The sequence below is a fragment of the Athalia rosae genome, chromosome 2 (genome assembly GCF_917208135.1).
Source record: "Athalia rosae chromosome 2, iyAthRosa1.1, whole genome shotgun sequence".
NCBI lineage: Eukaryota > Metazoa > Arthropoda > Insecta > Hymenoptera > Athaliidae > Athalia > Athalia rosae.
Window position 1 is genome coordinate 17,471,063 of NC_064027.1, and position 18,449 is coordinate 17,489,511.

General features: G+C 38.1%; 1 long non-coding RNA gene across 5 annotated transcripts; it reads left to right on the plus strand.

Annotated features, from left to right (window-relative positions):
- Nucleotides 1-280: 280 nt before the first annotated feature.
- LOC105692014 lies at nt 281-17,272 on the plus strand. Of its 5 annotated transcripts, XR_007276763.1 has the most exons (4): nt 281-5,808; nt 7,711-7,800; nt 7,867-15,215; nt 15,302-17,272. It is a non-coding gene; the product is annotated as an uncharacterized LOC105692014 (long non-coding RNA). The 5 variants fall into 5 exon arrangements; XR_007276761.1 differs by having other exon boundaries at nt 281-7,800; XR_007276762.1 differs by having other exon boundaries at nt 7,711-15,215.
- The last annotated feature ends 1,177 nt before the right edge of the window (nt 17,273-18,449 follow it).

Consider the following 18,449-nt stretch of genomic DNA (forward strand, 5'->3'; position numbering starts at 1 on the left):
CGATGAATTACGTACGATTCAACGCGAAGTTGCAAACAAATTTCTTTGCCAATCACACTTGGAATGTGTTATTGTTGCTCGAGTAATTCTAGGTCGTTCGTTGATCGTTGTAACGGCGTACAGGCGTGTAGTCACATGTTTTTACATAAGAAATGAATTTCTTCAAACATTTCGCATTTTCGGAAAGCATTCTCGATAGAGAGATGTTGTAGCATATCGTATTTTGATTTATTTTTTTATTCATCTCCCGAGCAACGCTTCCGCGATCCATTTAAAGTGGCATCGGATCGTCGCGGATCCAGAGTCAAGGTAGAACATTCTCTCGGCCAATTATTATGTGTATACCGCGAAACTCTGCGCTATAGAGTGGGTGCACGTAAAATATATCGAATTGATATAAAACGGGCGTAAAAAATTGTTTACATCAAACGGGAAGTTTGTTTTCGTGACAAAGCCGGAAACTATACTCTCGTTCTATCGAATTACTGTACGTTGCGTACTCGTAACGATTGTGCAGGTATAAAGTACACCTGTCGAGGTTTATTCGGAATGAACTCGTGGCCAAGAGTCGTCAGCCGGACAAAAAACTATTATAAAGCTGAAGCGTACTTGAAAATTCGTCCATTTCGATCGCGGGCGTGGAATTATCCAGAATCAATATAAATATTGAATCATATATCGTGCTAATTTCAATGAACGAAAAATTGTTCCGAAGATTTTCAACCGACTTTGTACATCCTGTTTCGTTTTTTTTTTTTATTCTTATCCGGTAATGGAGCAGATCAAGACTGTCGTACTTTCCTGTCTTTTAATTGAATAATTCACTTTGGCCTCCGAAGATTCAGTTATTTTCCTTAAAGTTTTGAAACGGGAGAATCTGTAGAAAACGTTGCTAAATGTCAGGTATGGGGGTAAAAACATTCTGCACCGCAATGTGAATGACTTGGGAAATAAATAAAGAACATTCCGTACGTCATTGCTGTGCAGATGTGTTAATGAGCAGTGGAATAAAATGTAAAACCATTAATTATACTGTCTCTATTCAAACATCGAGAAATCATATATTGATTCCTATTTTCATATTCTGTGTAGCATAAATTCGATTTTTTTCATAAATATAATTTACTTTCTTTTCGCGATTGATCGGAATATCCGATGCAAGATTATAACGTTTGAGTTTCGAGTTATCGACGTTTATAATGTATACGTATACATAAACCGTTTGAAAATATCGATTCGGGTTTCACTTTCTAGTTTATGTTTTCGACAATATAATTGGATTCGTTCGTAGGTCGATTAAATTTCACAGCGTTTGTCTCTCCGAAGATTTCTCTGTTAGAAACGTCTGTGGTCAGAAATCGTTTCCGATTTACGATCAAGATGCCCCCTAGTGACCGCCGGGACGTAATACCGTTTTGATGATGAGTCCGATTGAAAACGTACGCAAAAATACACGTTCGAAGCCCGGATCAATTGAGAGTTGCTTACGTAAGTTCATGTTCATTAATCCAACAATTGCGACGCGCGGAAGTTTCCATTCTTCGAATAAAACAGTAACAATTGTATACACATTACAAGACTCGTTATTCCGCTGTACACACGAGTCTCTGGGGATTTCGGATAATACCGAGAACGAGACTCGCTTGTAAGCTCAATACATTTCTTCGTACAAATATGCTAATTTAGGACTCCGGTATTTTCCTACGACCTGCACACTACACTCATTCGTTAAACTTTGCGAACACCTCGCTGAATATTAATAAACAAAATGTCAACAAACATTTCAAGGCAAACTCAACCGGCAGTCGTACCGTTGAGTAGCATGTGGGTCTATGATCTAAGGTAAATGATCATCGGTCGAATACTAGTTTCTTTTTCTTTTTACAAATCTTTTTTGTAGTTACACGGTGACTCGGAGTTGGGATACCCCTCGTTACAGTGATTCTAAGAATCAGAGTCCTTGGATTTGACGAAAATTTTGTTTGCGGACGTTGACGTCAATATTTCAAAGCCTCTAAACTCATATTCGTGCATTCCGAACCTAACTACGTTACTTCTGATGGCTATCTAATACCGTAAACTCGGGCGTAAACGTGATGGGCATCGCGTGTGCTTCGACGAGTGTTGAATCGATCGCTCAAGTGGGGGACACAGAACAAAACAAAACGTTAATATAACAAGTGTCGAAAACACAGCCGTTATCGTACGCAGCATCGTATAACGTTATACGCATACGTATACACGGGATCCGTGCAGATCAAAACTGGTTTCCTCTGGAATTACCAAATTATGTTGCGTATATCAAAACGAACGGTCGCGGAGTGTGCCCGCCGTTTTTATTATCATCATTATTTTTTTACGAAAATATTACAGGCGCATATCCACGAGCGTATGACACGTGGTCGCAGATAACATCGCGGGCATTTTACATTTTATTATTCATTTCACTATGGAACGGCAATAAACAAACAATTAAGAGAAGCCATCGACCGAAAATACGGAAGTCTCTTACACGCTCCCGACTTATCGTCTGTCGTCGAACCTGTCGTTAGATTATGTGCTGCAGGTAATGGAGTTGCAACGGACGTGTCACGGGTGCATTGGAAGAGGAAAAACATCAAAAAAATTAAAACAATAAAAAATTCACAGTTTTTCTTTTTTTAGATCAATCGTGCGAGTTAATATACTAATTAATTATGCAGATGCTTTGATTTATTGAAATTTGAAAAATGGGGATATACAGTCAATGCGATTCGAATATCTTACGAACGTCTTTTTCGCCTCGATTAAAACCGCGTTTCCATCGCATACTTTACGACGTATATATCGATAAGCCAAAATCGTTTGTATAAAAATATACCCACGCCAAGCAATATTATGGAATTAGTTGAAGAAATCTAAATAAAACATCGAATGGTGTTTGATGTGACGATCGTCTAATGTGAAGCGCGTTAACTTCGGGAAAATTTCTCTCACACTCTAATTGAATATTGTGTGTATTCGTCGTATTCGTCGTTTCTACATTTTTCTAGATTGTTCTGCCAAATGCTCAACTGCCAGCAGCTGTTACAGGCGTCATGTTGACTGAAGACCAGCAGGTACCGAATTCACTGGAAGAACAGCATAGTGCTGGTCGACCCTGATATTGGCAAGTTTCAGATGAGTTATTGTAAACTAAATTAATGGGGGTCGGTTGAAGGTACATTTATTTTTTCACAACAGGAACTCGATCCCAATTCTATTGCGTCGTTTGTGGCGTGTGGGGAAAAAGATTGATCATTCGGTAATTAGAGTCGTGCATCACCTCAATTTGGATGTTTCCCGAACATGCAGATAGCGTCTGCTCTAGTTTCTGTATTGAATCGCCGGTAAATCCATCGTATCATCGATAACGATGATCGATCTAATTGATCAGTATAAATGTCATATAGGTGTGTATAAAGGGTGTCTCGGAATTCGCGCCAAGTATAAGTACATAATGTTGATCCTTACCTTTACTTCCCTATTCTAGTTTCTTACGAGGATCAATGTTACGTACTAACTTGGCGCGAAGTTCGAGACACCCTGTATATGTGTTCTAGATACACAGAAAAAGAAAAAGAGCACAGGCGGTATGTTCAACAATTTGCGATGCTACTGGGCCTTTACGTGATCCTGATCAATATTTCAAATGTTTTGAACCGTAATTGTTATACCTGCGTGCAATGTACTTGACGACAACGATTGATTCCCACACTTCTTGCTCCAATGAAAAGTTTTTTTTACTGACTATGAGTTGATATTTACGGCATTCGAAATGGTCGATGATTTTTTCTTAGTGATTTTTTTTTTTTATCTACTCCAAAACGTTTTTCTTTTTTTTTTTTGTGCCCGACGGAGCTAGCTACTCAATGGCTATATGTGGATTCCAGTTCTATTTTTGGGGTACACGTTGCTGATCTACAGCATTCTAGAGGTTGTCATTTGAAATCTCCGCGACCAGACGAGAGTCTACGAGTTATTTTCGTCCAGACTCCAGACAACCGGACCAGCCGCCATGCATATTCACGAGATTTGAAATGAGATGAAGAAAAAAAAAAAAACATATCAAGGGGAGTACGAAGTTTTTTCAATTCATTGCTAATACATGATGATGATCCACATCTAACTGAGAAATTAAAACTCGTTTCACACGTGCAAGTAATTAACGTCGAAGGCTGCGATTGTATATTATATAGTTTCCCTATATCTATGTGTGGCATTAAATGGAATAGTCGACTTACGAATTCACTTCGACGTTAAAAAAGTAAATAGAAAACGTCGTATGTAATTCGTGAATCGCTTTCTTCCTGCGTCGAATTAATTCAATGCAACGGTCGCCTGGTTGGAACTTTGGTCAGAATTTTATCGTAAATCGATTAGGGGTCTCCGGTATCTGATGTAACATCAATTGATGGACATTAACCGAAATCCAGAATGAAGGAAATAGAAAAAAAAAGATATTCGAGGTGTACATGTATAATCAGGTCGAGGTTTCGCCCCGATCAACTCGGTCGATTATCAGGTGTCCACTTGAGTTTCCGCAGTTATACAATCATCAAGTGATACATAATCGCTAAATGGAATTCTTGTGGAAAACTACTCACAATTAGAACTGATTGCCCTCGCTGCCTAAATCCTCAAATCCGATTGTATAACACGCCGAAGAAGATTCCACGGTGGAAAAAATTTTTCACAACGCTCGTTTAGCTCGTTACATCCAAACGATTTGGCGCTCATAATATTCGTTCAGCTATCCTAGAACTATTCTAAATTATATAGATCTGTCTGTCCAAGAAAATTTATGTCATCATTATAAAACTTGTCCAATTCTCTACCCATAAAATATTTTTACATACGTTTAAAAAAAAAAAAGAAGAGAGAATCGGTATAGATTTTCAGATGATAATTTTGCGGAATTCCGAACAACTTTATCGCGTTTTTTCACGGTGTGATTTTCTTTTCCATTTTTTTTTTTTTTTGTTTTTTTTTTCTTTTTTAGTGATTAGCGAACGCGTACGTTTATGCATTCCACTTGAACGCGTTGCATCATGGGTCGTATTTGTATAAACAATGTTGATTCATCGGAATAAGTCAGTCGACGTCACCTCTGGTGAGCCATAAGTATTGAGGAATGTTTTATTAAACGTGATTCCCTGTAGTTTTATTTTTTTTTACGTCCTTGCCCAGTTCAAGGTGGTGGTGTTATTACTATATACATATTCAAATCAACAGCGATAACTAACCGCTAGGAGGGTAATTTTTTCATTATGTACAATAAATCCGTTCAATTGTTCAAATTAAAGAGATGACGTCATAGGTTAAAATGGAGCAAGCGAAAGCGGCTTAAATATGTATCAACTATGGACGTAACGCAGGGTACGTATACATCTATATCCTCACGAAATATTTTTCTACGGATTAGACTATCATTGGAAACGTTTAGTCAATAAACATACATAATACATATGTATGTGTACGTATACATTCTTTATATATGAAAAAACTTAAGCTGCATCGGCGCACCTGTGCTACGGTATAATGAACCATAACACTAATAAATATATGTATCGAGTAAAGGTTTATCACCTGCCGCCCGATCGTATTTTGTTTTCAAGGTGATGAAAAATATCCGAATAATAACAATGAATAAAAGTTGAGAAACATTGTTCATTACAGTGGCGATATTTCATTACGTATGTGCATACCCGTTCCACGCAGCTGCAATACTCGTGGTCCCACGAGGCCCAAGATCAAGAGTTCATTCCGCAGTAAAAGAAGGCTACTTCGGTAAGTGTATCCAGAGAAACCGGTCCGGGGATCCCCGCGTTATTTATTTCCTGTTGCACCGCGTTGACAATGAGGCGAAGAGACATAAAACTCGAGAAAACGATACTACATCACTCTATAATGGTATTATATCTAGGCGTAAAAAGATCCCAGTGATTCCCTACGTTGGAAATATCATACTTAATAGGTATGATTTAGATGCCCTTCAACTCATCGTACCCAGAGGCGCGCATTTCCTGCAACTGTGATCGAAGGAAATGCAAAAAATTCACGTGTAATATAAGCCATGAGCGACATAAATTATCGGCGCGTATGACAAAAACGCGAAGGAGACCGTGACCAGCAAATCATCAGGCATCCCATTAGAAACGGGTCTGCAGTCAGTATGTCGATGGATCGAGATTCGCGGCAGCGACGAATCGTCGACGAGTACCGCGTGGCGGACCCCACATGCGGAATTTCATTCGGATCTGTCGAAATAGTGACCGTCAAAGTTAGTGAAAAAACGGAATCTTCGTTTTCTCGTTCGCAGAACCGAACTTGGGACACTGATATCTTTCGAATCGTTGCACGGATTTGCAAGATCAGAGTCGTTTTGACTTTCTCCGTCAAGTACTGCAAAGGACGGACGCAACCGCCAAGTTTACTCGTATGATTTTAGATAACTTGGCTTTCAGACTGCCTCTGAATTCCAGACGACATCTATTTGCGCAAAGGTCTCAGTACTCGGCGTCATATTTTTATTTCACTGCAAAGATAAAGCGCAAGTTTTTGATAGAGTAGCCTGCAAAGGTACTTGGCGGCTCTCTTTTTGCCTCTGGAAAGTTTTTGGCGTTTTTTGTGAAATATGTTATACGGGCTTCGACGGATCTATCAGATGGTGATATCTATATTTCCATAATTCTACTATTTGAATATTTATCGTGATTCGATGAAGCCGTATCGTACGGAACTAAAAAAAAAATTGAGGAGCTCAGCACGGCTGCAATTTCGCCAACTCAAAAACAGACGCAACTTATTATTATTATACTTATATACGCGCATATATTAATAAATATGCCGATGGAATTCTTTCTTCTTTTTTTAGACCATGCAGATGCTGCTCACTTTGCAGGAGAACCGTTTCACCGGTTGTGTTCCACCTACCCTCGGGTTATTTGCAACTCATTCGATTCGTCGGTTAGAATTTTCGAGACGCAAAACTGGGCGCATCGTCCGGTCCCATTCAACGGTCTTGATCGAGGTCTCGACGGCGGTTTCCTCATCGCGGCAAAAGCTGCAAGGCTATCGTCGCGAGAGACCTTTGACTTCGATTGGCTTCGATCCCGCCCCGAGCGTATGCCTGTATTTTGCAGTGTGGATTTTTCTCTCGCGATCGCTCTCGGGAACATTTCGCGTAAAATTCACTCCGCGAAAGTGATGGAAAGTAAAATGAATAAAAATCAATCGATGATCGCGCGACTGGTACATCGAGCAACGTTCTTCGGTCAAATGTAAATAAATAACATAATTATGGACGAGGATGAAAAAATAATAGAATAACAGAACTTCGTATCGTTACAATATAATTGATGCGTTCTGAAAAGCCGATGACCGTATGTGACTACTCCGATATTCGTTGCAGTTTTTAATGTACGAACATGATTTTCCCGACGGCTCATTTAGCTCAGAAGCATACAAATCTATGTCAGAAGTTTCCGATGAGTTCATTCGTGATTCTGGGGTAACTGGGAAAGGTATATTATTCACCACCATTAAATTAGGAAATAATCAACAGGATGTAGTAAATTGCGGTTTGGATCATCGACTCTTTTACATGAATTTCACCTCTAGTAGATACGAAAAATTGAAAAAAAAAAAGAAAAAGAATGACTGACTAACCAGAATTCTGTTGAATTCAAGGGGCCATCGCGAGTCGATGTCGCAGTCACGAGCCGCCTGCGGAGTCAAAGAAACCGGAATGCTTGCCGTAGGAAGAAAGAAATCCAACATGTGAGAAAAAAATGAATAATAATGAGAAAAAAAAAAAAATGAAATGCAACGAACGAAAATTTTCAGGTAAATGCGATAAACCGATCGGAGCGATTCTTACGAGTCGAGGCAGAAAAGTTAAAAACACATTTCGATTGTTTTTTATTTCATCAATGTTTATTGCTGCGCGTTATTGGAATTCCGCAACCTTTCGTATTGTTCCATCCGTCGAATGATCCCTCCCTCACTATTCCACTTATGGTCTAAACGTGTTATAGAAGACTAGATGTTTGACTTATTTCTGCGAAGATTTCGAACTGTCCAAATGAAATTCATGATTTGCAAAACCAGATGTTCCGTTGACTTCAAGCTAAAAAAAAATGAATTTAATCGAAGAAAGAAAAATAATATTTAATCACAACATTCAGAACGCGGATCGGAATTTCTACCGCAACTCGGAACCGTATACTTTAGCCTGGGGTACATTCTGCTGGCCGGAATAATTGTAGTCAGCAAAAATAGACGTTATATTTCTGAAGTGTATACCGTAAATTTTTTTTCTGATATTAAACAAATTGCGAAGGTGATCCATAATTTTGATTTTTCATCAGATGATGCCGTACCAACCGCGTTGTTGTTCAGGTTATGAAATTATGCGAGAATAATTTCAATTTTTGATAAATTAATTTTACGCAATTACGGACGGCATTTATAATAGCTGTAAACTCATGTGTTCGGACTGATCAATTCACGGTGAAGATGAAAAAACATGGTATAAATTCTTTCGAAAGGTACATCTTTATATATGTACTTGTAATATTATCTTTCGAACGTCGTATGCGCTAACGTCACGACAATGTAAATATACACAATTCCTGCTTTCTCGCCATAATTATCCGTCTTATTGTTACATTAATTCATTTCAATGTTGTTGACTCGCTCAAAATAATTATTGACAATCGGGATATAATTATAAATTATTATTGATCCGTTATAACAGCACGATACGGTGCAAAATCGGTCGTACCTAAATTGATTTTTGTTAAAATAAAAAACACTGTAATCTAACTATTTATGTAACACAAAAATGAACAATCTTCGATAACATTTTGACTCGGTGCTTTTTTCTGTACTTTTAATCAACGGGGCGCATGGGGTTGCAAAAAATAGTAGAAAAGGTTGCTCGTAATTGTTCCATAAATATAATTCACATAGTTGATAAGCTCGGGTAAAAATAAACACAAACATGTTGTTCCGCCGCTATTTTGTGCAGCGTGCGCGTGCGTGTTGATCAAACACTCGCAATAAATAACCAAATACCAGAGTCAGATCAATAGAAATTTATTAAATATTTACACAAGCGGCGCTTGCGACGACGCTAGGACGTACGTAGGTAGGCGCTTAGGTGCAATCAAATTGATGAGAGCAAAAAAATAGAGTGCGAAAATATCCCGTACGTGTACACGTAATCATGCCTAACGAATGATTTCCAGAATTATTCAAATGTATACTTTTTTTTTTTTTTGCTATAAAATTGTTATTCATAAAAAGGAATTGTTCGATAGAATCTGTCGTACGTTGCTCGTATACGTATATACCCAGACACCAAGTATAATGTAATTGTGCAATCAATAATTATATCTTGACGTATACTTGCCCGAGGATTATGATTACATACACACATCGAACCTTCGCTTTTTCTAGTTACAAATTTGATGAATATGTATAATTACCGTGTGATTATTGTCCTTCATTTTTACCATAGTAACCTCATTCTTAGTTTTATCATAGCCTCATTTCTTGCGATTAAATCCAACGTGATTTATTACCGAGAACTTGGATAATTCGAATTGTTATTTTTTATACATATAATGTATTTACGTGAACCAATTCAATATTGAACATAGAACCGTAGATATATCGAACTAGAACTGAATTTCAGGGATCCTCTTAAGCCCCCGATAATTCCATTTTTTCAGTTCATGGTGAAACGCGATTCTGATATCGCATAATATTTGAATAATTGAAATCTCAGTGGAACTGACAATAAATCCTGAAGAATTTCACCAATTTGGAACATCTGCGGCCTTACGAACGTATAGGTACGTCTATGTGGAATGCGAGTCTCCTTATGCATGTGCAATATAATTTATGCATTCTAATCAAAGTGCCTCGAGGATGTAATTATCACGTAAAATCTTCATTGATATATGTATACGGCATACGCATGTAAGTACATTCGGAGTGCTGAAAAGCTAGTATTTCTGTAACTGCATAGTCACAGTGTAAATTTCAGATACCTAGAATTCTCGTGACGTATGGAATAGAGCCCGTGGGGTCTTGCGATGGTTGGGTATAAAAACAGTCGCAAGTCTTAAATAAAACATGAGAGACAGCTGTAAACGCAAGCGAAAAAGCGAATCATCCCATAGGTGTATTTACGGAGACTCAGAATTTCTCGGATTATAAATATATTTGCACCTGAAAACTGGAAGCTCCCGCGAGTCCTCCCGCAAATTTAAATTCTTGCTGCCGTAAGACAAATCGTACGTCATAATCTTTTCACGTATTTATCGATTTATTTAGTTAATTTTAATCCAACGACATATCGCGTGACGCAATTATAAAATTGAGAGATCCAACCGGTGTGCCTAGATTCTGAGGAAAAAAAGAAGAAAACTATAGGCACGTATGTATAATTGCAACGTTCGTCAAAGTTAAAATAAGAAAAAAAACAAAACAAAACAAAAAAAAACAATCTCTCTCAACTACGCGGTGTTCCGAGTCGGATTTAAGAAAGAGCAAAAATGAAATAAAGAATAGAAAAACGTCACGAACGTAAGGCACATACTCGTACTTGTTCTCTCTCCGCTTCTTTTATTTGTATAATCGCGTGCGGTATATAGATATAACACATGAAATAATGCAACATTATTCCTTACAATAGTTACAGTCACGTTAAATCCACAGCAATTAGCAATAAATCATTATTTTTTGATAATACATCATTATAATCTTTCAACGAGTATTTTTTTCATTTTTCTATTAACAGGCTTATAGGTGTACCGATTCTTGAGAACCCGCGTGTATAATATTGTGACATTATGCATACTTCCGTAAATAATATCCTGCACTTCATCCGTTGCGTTTGCAGAAGGCTTGTAGTTTTCATAATCCTAAAATCTAACACCGCAGTGTCCATCGCAGTGAACGAATTCTACTGTAATTGCACAATTTTTCTCAATTCGATTTTTTTAAATAAACGAATTACCTTTATCATCTATCGGATGTTTCGTTTCACGATTTGACAGCTCATTGTCAGTAGTCGATATATCATCAGTGGATAATTGTTTTCAACTTTTTTTTAAATTGTAATATTCTAGTTGCCGATTGAACATGGTCTGTAACAACGCCGCCGCGGTATTCATACGCGCGTATTAAAAAAAGCCAGAGACTTTTGACAAAAAGGAAAAAAGAAATAAAAAATCTAATCACGAGTGAAATCCGGCTTTTAATATTTCAGTTTTATGGCTTGGGTCCCATCGTAACGAGCTTTTAAAACTAACTACGTAGATGCGAATTTCTATATACTATAATGACGCGGGCGCGCTCTTTTTTTTTTTCTCTGGCCAAGATTCGAAGGCCCCGGAGAATTCACCCCAAGGATCTGCACGGTATATTACCGGTTCATCACCCATTACAGCTGTACACCCTATATGCAAAAAGAGAAGAAAAAGGCCGAAACTAAAAACTCATCATCATTATCGTAGATTCAAGTATATACTTCATGTACATATATTGTATGTACATACACATAGGTACGAAGTAATGTAACTGAAAAATAAGTCCAGATATGCCACAACATCCGAAGGTATTTCCGGCCAGACGTCTTGCCCTTATATTACAAGGTAATATATCTTCAAGGAGATCGATCTGGCGGAGGTCCGGGTAAACGAGAGAATAAAAAGAAAGTCGCGCGCTGTGCAGGGGATTTCGTTTCCACCGCGATCACAGATGAGGAGATCAACGAGGAAAAAGAGTGGAGAAAAAACCTGGACGTTTTGACGAGGCAATCTACGATGCAAGAAATAAATTGTTTCGGTGTACACACGTATTATATTCGACAAAAATTCTGACGTGCGCGGCGATGGCTACAATCATAATAAGCCCCGTCGTACCGCTATTATAAAATCGCGATTAAAAAATAGCGAACTTGTGCGGCGAGTAAATTCTACAGCCAATTAAGATCGATGAAAAAAGTTCTTGTTCGAATGAATCTCCAGACTGTAATAATGGATTGAAGAGACGGAAATAAAGTCGGTCTCATTTAACTCTACCGGCCAAATATTGTCTTTTTGATCATTTCTATTATGAATTACACCTGTACGGTATTCCGAATTGTGGGAAATTGTGGGCGTTCGCCGATGTGTAATCAGTGATTAAAGGTGGCCGCACTCGTGGCAACAACCGCGAGACACTCGGATCCACCAATCAGAACAAAATCAATAATGGTTTGAACGTCGCAATGTACGTACGTATTTCGCGGTGCACGTGAAACACGAGATACAGGTGTGCCGTTCGGGATTCGATTCTGGGTGGGTAGAAATTCTGTAAATTTTGTCTTCACAATGTAAGTCTAAAAATAATATCGTCACATGCCGATCGTGATATGGATATTACCGGTGCTTATCTTTGCAGCAAGCAACTAAACGGGCTGAATACTTTACTCTTAATGACGCAATTGTCAATAACAGGTTGACTTAGACATAGGATCTGTACAAGAGTGAGATTGAAAAAAGACGAAAACCTAAAAAGAAGCCAAATCCGGCACTCTAGTGACGCAAATCGGTGCCTGGAAAGGATGATAAAATTAAAAAAAAAAAAAAAAAAAAAAAAAAAATAGAAAAGAAACTGGATTCAACCGCAAGATGGGTGTGTCTGTTAGTTGCTAAAAAAAAAAAAAAAAATTCTTCAAAAAGAAAAAGACGTTTGAGAGGCTGCTAAACTTGTATCTAAAGAGATCAAGACCACGTATTCGCGATCAGGTGAGAACGTTTATCAACGAAATTATAACGTTCAAGGCTATACGTGCATGTTGATACATAGTTACGTTGACGAACCAACGTAATTACCTACCTACCTATCCCGAAAACTGTAGTCAATGGAATCGGACACTCGAAATACCAAGAGTTTTGATCCGACCACATTCGAATTTGATCAAGATCTATCAATTGGTAGTTGAAACACATACATGTATATTTAATGCCAAAGTAATTGAAATAGGACAATTTTCTCCTTCTTTTTGCAGACTCAACCTTGAAGACACTATACAATATCTTTAAAATTGTCGTATGGTTTTCTTTCAGATTTGACACGAAGGTTTCTACCCGCGCGTATCCTCATTCGGATGCGCATACCCGTATAATATGCTTGAATTTGCTCGATCGATCAGGCAACTCAGCTTTGCATTGATTTTATGTTACTCGGCATCCTATATTGGATTAACTTGTCACGCACTTTTTTTCTCTCCGAATATTATAGGCGCGCCGTTCATAAATCATCGTCGGCACATTTGGTATACGTGTAGGTACAGCACCGGCGTGGATCTGACCAAGGAAATATTTATCCCGTTCAAGATGAAATATCCGCTTCGTAATAATTGACATACAATAATTATGATAGCTGCACCTATCGTACACAGCGCGTGTGTTTCAGTTGATTTTTTGATCATTCACTTCTTCGAAAAACATTTGTTCAGGGGTCTTTTATTGCTGGTAAAGTTTGTCGGGATTCAACCGCGAATTTCAAGTTCGCTGGTATTTTTTTATTTATTTATTTTTTTCTTTTGATTCTTACTCACGTATCCGACGAAATATGCGTAAAAATGAAACAGGATGTGTAGAAACATGCGATGTTCCATAAGGTTTGTATCAAAATTTGAGATTGAGAAAAGGAAATTAAGTATAGAATGGGGCGGATGGGGTTGAATCATATGAATGAATGCGATAATTTCGTGGACCCGAATCGATGAATTGTATTTTATTGTACAGAATTCGTGGGAACCCAGTCTTTTCTCATATATTAAACCGTAAGATTTTCAAGGTTTGTGTGAAACGAACGGCGCGTCCACCTTGAGATTCTTTATACATGAAAAGAGTAATGAAAATTGATATATAGTGGTCATGGGGTTCGGTTGAAAAAAAGCAAAATTAACCTTGATGATTGGTAAAAAACTTTTTTGACACATATGAGGAGGTATAGGATGAGTTCAATGAATCATTCAACACTTTCCATATAAATTTGTCCGTACACGTTAAAATTCGTAGTATTCGTTCGTTGGAATATATGGCGAGTCATTTTTTTCAAACACGAATATATGCAGAATCACAGGAACTTTTAAGGTTTGCCGTAAGCCAATTTTCCACATTTAACCGTCGAAAAAGTGAATCATGCATTTCATTCGTCCATAATTTGTATTAAACATCATTCTCTACATAAATGCGAGGTCTGGAAACGAGGCGAGTTTACAGAGGATAAACCGTCGGGGGGCAATTAAAAATGATTTAAATATAGTCTGCATGGCGTGGTTTGTCTAACCAATTAATCTCGCGCTCGATAAGGAACTTGATTACTGTGCATAAAAAGTTACAGGGTCAGAAGGGTTATCAACGGTATATACAACGAATCTGTATTCGTTACGAACATCACACATTTCTGCGGAAGGATCATCAGATTCCCAGCTATGTGTGATGAAACATTTTCAGATGTTATAAATTCACATGCGGTGCGCCACGTTATTTTCTGTCGATAGCTGCGTCAGGAAATTACAGGAGAGATAGATGTTCATGTACAGTGCATACTCGTGCACGTCGATTATCACGCGGTAATTTTTATCTCTTTCCAGCGGTCGCTTGACAACCTTTGACACAAGCCGTGTCTGCTACGTTAATTATTTTCGTCCGAATAAGAGACGGGGGACATTTTGAAACTGGAGAATGGCGGTCAATGTTTCAGACAAATACTGATTACACAGATCGCCGGTCGGATTTGACGGTTATATAGAATTGTACCGCGAGAAACCGTTGAAGAGTCAATGGTACGAATTTCAAATAACGTAATTTATCGGGTCAGATCGAATCGATAACGCGATTCATCTCGTAAGATGAGGTTAATCCACGTGGGTCACGCAATTACGAATGCAGACGACACGTTTCATTATGAAACTGTAACGCATGATCGCTGAGAATATCACGCCAACTCCGCAATATAATCTACTACACGTGGAGATACGAACTCAATCGTGGTTGAGTAGAACGAAATGTAAGACTATACAAATCGAGTACTTCACATTCACGGGGCAATGGCCCATAATCGAAAGTTTATTTTGGTTGAGAAAAAAAAGGGGGATCTCCCCTGTCTGGATTGTGTATACTACGGTAGAAAATATATCCTGACCATAACAACAATAATCTGCATGTTTGAAAGCGACGGGAGCAAAATTCAAAATGGCTGATTGTTGCAGCTGCCGACGGGGGTATTCGAGATGGGTTTTCCCTGAGAAAGTACATGTGATCAATTAACCGATCCACCAAACATCGGGGCGACCGACGTACCAAACTTGGGGCAAGAGACCAGCGGAGTCGCTGACATTCACATTGGTTCGCGCACAAATGGTACAAAAATTGGGTCAAGTTTGCGATCTCTCTTTTTGCAGGCATCGCGGTGCAGTAATATAGTTACGACGTATAGCATATGCGTATTAAGTTTTTTAACGATCGAACGATCGTCGTAAATTAACGAACGTGGTTCTTTCACCTATTCGCGAATCACGTCTCATATATATGACGTATTTCTTACACGTCGTGATATGCGAAATAAACAAAGTCGATCGGTAAAAATGATCAACAACAATTGTTTATTTTGTTGATGTTTTTCGACCAAAATCTAATCTCTCGCTTACGAGTAATTTCCCAGATGTAGAATTGCTATGTACGGGACTTCCGTTGAATCCATCAATATAAAATTTATACCTCGCCGTTTTACGGCTCCAACCTTGACGCTTTGTCTCGATTTCGATGATTTGCAGAAATTTTGTGACAAGTTTTCAGGATTGATCTGAGAAAATGCACCGCGAACTGTGATATCGTATAGATTTCCTGATGTTATCGACTTGCAGTCGTTTGGTTCTTGCGAAATGTAGATAAAGGGTTCAAAAATCAGAGTTGATGTATATATAAATAGAATTATCAACAAATCTTATCGCGCTAATAGGTATTTACTTTTCACGTTGTAATCTCATAATATGCCAACGGATGAAAAACTATGTCAGCTGATGGAAGGACGTAATTGATTAAATTGATCAAATTAGAAATAGGTCAAGTGTATTTTGAGGACCCCTAGCTGTATTAAAATGCACACGAGTCATTCACTTCCTAACCTGTAGTAGTTACCATACTGCAGACTGACACTCTCATTATCAGCATCCCGAAACGGTAGAAAATGATAATCATCAAGGAACAATCAAATCTGCGAATTTAGGTACACGACCGCAGTATGTAATACAGGATGAAGACCAGGGGATAAAAAACATTCATGTATCGTCATACCAACGTATCGGACTAAAAGTATTGGTATAGCGTAGATATATTGAACTTTGTAGTGTTTGATCGATGAGTTAATCGAAGTGATTAATTTCTCCCATTTTATAGTGAAATCCAGAGAATATGTCTCCATAAATCTTTGCAGAGTTGACTAATCCATACGGCACGAGTATGATGTACTTGCGATTTTGCTTTATAAGTTGATTCACCGCCCAAGCCAAAAAACTATAACCGGCAGTAATAAATATCGCGATGCAAATTAGCGAGTGAATTATTAGAACACTTCAAGAAATGAACAGGAGATTAATGAAATCGACTGGTGCGATGTGCACATATTCATGAAATATATAAAATTAACGCGACAGGCTTGAATAGTTTCACAAAATTTAGTTGTAATGCGGATCTAATTGAAGATAAAAAATAAGATATATAGATAAGAAAGGCGATCAGCAAGCCGAAAATGTACTCCATTGAATAATTTAACACTGCTTTGACTCATTTATTTTACTCAAATGAAAGGAGTTGTAAGAAAAGGTCTTAACTTGGCGCTACCAAATTAATTCTCGGATGGTCCTAAAAAGTGGAATCAGGGTAAGTTCAGTTTCTCAAATGAAATACACCATGTACTCTGCATATCAGAATCGAATAGAGTGGAAAATTTTATGCGAAGAATAATGTTGACCTATTTTCATTTACCTAAAGTCATAATATAGATACAGCGATAAGGTATCTGTAACTGTTGGAACAATCTGAATCTAGATGGTATGCTCAAAGTTTCCATTTGATGAAACTGAAACTTTTTCAATTCAATGTTGATTGAGAGAATATTGTATGTGCATGTATAGTATTCTATGTGTGTCAATTACTGATCGAAATGAAAGACTTGCAATTTTTGAGACTCTGCAAATTAATTCACTATGAAGAATTAAAAACGTGAAACAATTGTTACAAGTGTTCAGAATTGAACCAATCGTACAGTTTTGTCCAATTTCGATAAATTTGAGCATCGAATCCAGTTCCAAATCGCTCCAGGTGAAAAAAGGGGAAATATTTTATCTGATCCGGAAATAACAAGCTGTAATATTAATGGTAGTATTAAAACCTATATAATGGACTCGAGTTGATCTTGATTCAAAGTCAATAACGCCAAATTCTTCCTCCTCGTCGTTTTCAGTGATCGAGTAAAGCATCGGTTCATATGGTACTCCCTGCATGTCTGTCTATCCTTGGGCAAATTCCGCGCGGTATTGGATTCGCGTAAATAAGTCAAGGGCTCTGACGATCGAGTAAATTTCCGTCTGCATTGATAAGTACCCACGTGTAGAAAAAAAAGTTGATCTAGTTTACGTTGACCAACAGAGCGAAAATTAATTCTGTAGAAAAATGTACATTGGTACCACAGATATATTGAATTCTATGATTGTACCCATATCGGTTATTACAATTAAAAAATTGTATGTGTAGAAAGGATCAATTTTTTTTTTTTTATCCTGAACGGGTTTGCGTTTCGATTCCGAGCATGCGAACCTGATTGCATCAGAACCAAAGTATATGCGGCATTGAACCGTCGTTACCGACGATGAGAGCCATGTGCCGATCTTTCCGTAATTCCGCCTGACCTGACAATGAGGCCTGAACGAAAACGGCCGAAAAACGATCCATTTCTAAGTCCAATCATGAAATTGCGGCTTTGCCCATTCATATTTCTCGGATTCAACGACGAGTCTTTGTTCGAGTCGTTGAGCGGAGCTTATCCGCTTCGGTAGACCAAACACTCTGCAGAGCTGTGAAATTCGTATGGCATGAGAGGCTATACTATTGCAAGGCAATTCGTTTTTTCTGCATCTGCAGCAAGCCGCACACGCGTGCATACGGAGAATTAAGAGTGTCTGATTTCCAGATGAATTCTACACTTGTCTGCCCGACTGTCTCTCCATATCATCATAAAACACACATCGTGACTCGTGTAGCATCAGAACGTGAAAAAAACCAGACGCAAAAAGTAGTTTGATCGAGCAAAAAAATGGTTCACACCATTCAACCGCTCGTGGTGTATTCATAAAAAGGTCT